Here is a 4,166-nt window from a genome sequence, read left to right as displayed (position 1 = left end):
AAAAAAAAAAAAAAAAAAAAAAAGAATTGGGTGTGGTGCCACACACTTATCCTGGCATTAGTAAGGGTCAGCAAATCCCAGGCTAGCCTGGGCTATATGAAACTTTGTTTTTTTGTTTTTACGATTTATTTATTTATTATATGTAAGTACACTGTTGCTGTTTTCAGACACACCAGAAGAGGCCATCAGATCTCATTACAGATGGTTGTGAGCCACCATGTGGTTGCTGGTATTTGAACTTAGGACCTTAGGAAGAACAGTCAGTGCTCTTAACCACTGAGCCATCTCTCCAGCCCCTGAAATCTTGTTCTTAAAGCAAACAAACAAACAAAAAAAACCAAAACAATACAAAAAAAACTTCCAAAACAAAAACAAACAAAAAAAGTCCTTTTCACTCATAAATATTTTAGTATGCACTTTTGACATAAGTACAATGCCACTGTAACAATCAAATATACTGGTGCATTACTGGCATCAAAACTTCAAATCAGGTCTCTTCTCATCTTTACACTCATACTTTAATCTGTGTTAAAACCTTCCCTGAAGAAACCCTAATTTTTCTTACAGGTAAGAGAATAAAGACTTTTATTACTAGTTTTTGGAGATAGCATCTAGCTGTGTAGCTCAAGCTGGCCTGGAACTCACACTTGTGATCTGTCTTGTCAACTTAACCTCTGGGAATAACGGGCTTGCTCCTCAGCTAACTCTCACTAACTTGAGACTGAACCTTTTTTTTGTTTGTTTAGTTGTTTTTTTTTTGTTTTTCAAGACAAGGTTTCTCTGTATAGCTCTGGCTGTCCTGGAACCCACTCTGTAGACCAGGCTGGCCTTGAACTCAGAAATCCACCTGCCTCTGCCTCCTGAACCATTTTTTTAAAATTTGTGTACATGCACATATTCATGTTTGTGCATGTGTGCTCAAGACATGGAAGCCATAGGGAGACACTAGACCATGGGATATCTTCCTTAGAGCTCATCACTGTATTCTCTGAGACGAAACCTCTCACTCTATCTGAAGCTCACCAGTTTGGCTAGATAGATTATAGCAAGTCTCAAAGCTCCTCCTATTTCTGCTTCCCTAACACTAGAATGACAGGTGTGTGCCTGGCTGAAAAATCTGAACTCAAGCCCTCATGCTTTTGTGGCAAGCACTTTACTAACAAAATCACCTCCCCAAATCCCATTTAAAACTTTTTTTTGGAGACAGAATCCTCTATATAACCCTGACCGTGCTGAAACTGAAATTTGGTATGTGGACTGGCTAGCCTCAAACTCACAAGACATCCACCTGCCTGCTTCATTAATTATAGCCTCTGCTACAATTAAAGGTGTGTGCCTCTTAAACTTTTCCCTTGAATTTTACTTTCTTTACATGTATGAATGTTTTTGCCTTAATGTAAGGAAGGTCTGTACACCTTGTCAGTAGGCCAATGAGTTCCCCTGGGACTAAAGTTACAACAGTTGCCGTACTGGGATTCAAACTTGGATTTTCTGGAAGAGCAGCCAGTGCTCTTAACTGCTGAGCCATCTCTGTAGCATCTTTTACATAAATTCATTTGTTTTACAGACATCTGAGAAAATCTCATATGTAATGACTTGTATGAATCATTACAAAATAAACTACATTATGGCTTCTTCCCCACCCACTCCCTATATGGCTTCTTCAAGTCAAAAATTTTCTTAGAATCTCTTATTCTTCAAACCTCCTGATTTCACTGAAACTCCAAAAGGACAAATGAGAGCTGAGTGTAGAAGTCACAGGCCAGAAAAATAAGTAAAAATCTACAAAAGCCAAGAAGAGTCATCCCGAATAGTCTACAAATAGTTGACATAGTTATTCTGGAATATCATTTACAAATCTCACATAACTCTTCTTTTTTTGGGGGGGCAGAGGGGGCAGGAGACAGGGTTTCTCTGTGTAGCACTGGCTATTCTGGAACTCACTCTGTAGACCAAGCTGGCCTCGAATTCAGAAATCCACCTGCATCTGCCTCCCAAGTGCTGGGATTAAAGGCATGTGCCACCACTGCCCGGCTTACATATACCTCTTCTAATGTAAGTAGAAAATACACATTCCTGATTTTTTCATTATTTACATGTAGAAAGCCGAATTTTAATTTGATCAAGGCCAAGTGGTGGTGGCACATACCTTTAATCCCAGCACTTGGGAGGCAGAGGCAGGTGGATTTCTGAGTTCGAGGCCAGCCTTGTCTACAGAGTTCCAGGACAGCCAAGGCTACACAGAGAAACCCTGTCTCGAAAAAAAAACAAATAAAAGAAAATAAAATTAGCTTTTCTCTCTATGTTGGAAGTTAGGCTTAACTTACCTTAAGCTTTTATGAGTCAGATAGCTTGAATGCTGTATATGTTAAGCTAAGTATTTTTTTTCTGTTACTTGGAATTCATATTGGAGCCACATTTAGTTGAAATTAGTTTATTTTTACAGCTTGAGTCATTAATAGAAATAAAAATTACAAAACCACAAAGAATATTATATATTATATATTGATAGTGACTAATTAATATGTTTACACATAAAATACACAAGAATTCATATGAGGAAAATGAATAGATGTTAAAAGAGATTTGAGATGAAATACAAATAAGGATTTTACTGACTTGTTTAGGTGATGTTCAAAATCTCAACACCACTCTTGTATGGCACATTTGTAAAAGCTGGAGACTTTAAAGACAATAATCTCTTGTTTTAACAGGGCCCTTTTTGAGGAGTATAGATCCTGCTTCCTTGTGAACATCTACTTTACTATCCACCAAGTGAAGTCTTGATTAACCCTAAAAAATAAACAAATAAAAATAAAAATAAAAAAGAATAACCCTAAGTAGGTAAAATATATTAGTATTTTCCATTACAAACCTCTAAACTTTAGCCAGATATGATGCTGCATGTCTGTGATTCCAGCACTGAGAAGGCCGAGGCAAGGAAAATCATGTGTTTGAGACCAGCCTGGGCTAAACAGTGAGTTCAAGTTCTGCCTTGGCTACATATAGATAGTACCAAAACAAAAAATTACAAATTTTTACACGAAGACTCCATTTCTTCTCTGTTGGTCCTAAGTCTGCCAGCACAGGTCCTCAGTGTTTATTTCCCAGGCAGTCCTAAGACCACAACCAGGTTTAGTGAGTGATCTGATAAGAGGAGTTATGAGACTCAGTACCATCACACTCACAGCTGGGACTCAGTACAGCAACTCAACTGTTACATTTGTTAAATGCTCTCTACCATCAAAACTGTTAGCTGGGCAGTGGTGGCTCATGCCTTTAATCCCAGCAGTTGGGAGGCAGAGGCAGGCAGATTTCTGAGTTCTAGGCCAGCCTGGTCTACAGAGTGAGTTCCAGGACAGCCAGGACTATACAGAGAAACCCTGTCTCAAAAAACCAAAAGAGCCAGAGGAAGCTCCACTCCTAGGCACTCTGATATACCCAGGATCAGAGACCTTGGGCTCAAGCTCTGCACCCAGGATCAGAGGTGAGCAGGAACCAACATCTGTCCCAACACTGGGAGTAATTGGGTCCAGTGGGACCAGGCACACAGGAACTCCGCCAGCCCAGTGACTCTGGTTCCTTCTGGTCTGTCTGGGTTAGTGTTCTGAGCAGACCTTGGACAGCACAAGCTCTGCAGCCAGTCCCACAACTCACAGAGAAAGCCACACTCCCAGGTGATTTAACAAGCCCAGGATACCAGGATCCCAGAATCACAGGATAACAGAGTCAACTTGATTCTGAGGAGTTCTGACACAATCAGGATCACAGGAAGGACAGGTTCCAGTCAGATTTAGCAAGGACAGGTAGCACTAGAGTTAACCAGATGCCGGGGGTGGGGGGGGGCAAGCATAAGAAAATAAACAACACAAACCAAGGTCATTTGCCATCATCAGAACTCAATTCTCCCACCACAGCAAGTCCTCGACACACTATTACACCGGAAACGCAAGATTCAGATATAAAATCACTTATCATGATGATGATACAGGACCTTAAGAAAGACATAAATAGCACCCTCAAAGAAATACAGGAGAACATAGGTAAAGAGCTAGAAGCTCTTAAAGAGGAAACAAAAATCCCTTAAACAACTACAGAAAAACACAATCAAACAGGTGAAGGAAATGAGCAAAACCATCCAGAACCTAAAGATGGAAATAGAAACA

This window comes from Mastomys coucha, unplaced genomic scaffold (assembly GCF_008632895.1).
Source record: "Mastomys coucha isolate ucsf_1 unplaced genomic scaffold, UCSF_Mcou_1 pScaffold15, whole genome shotgun sequence".
Lineage (NCBI taxonomy): Eukaryota > Metazoa > Chordata > Mammalia > Rodentia > Muridae > Mastomys > Mastomys coucha.
Note: the sequence above shows the minus strand (reverse complement) of the source record.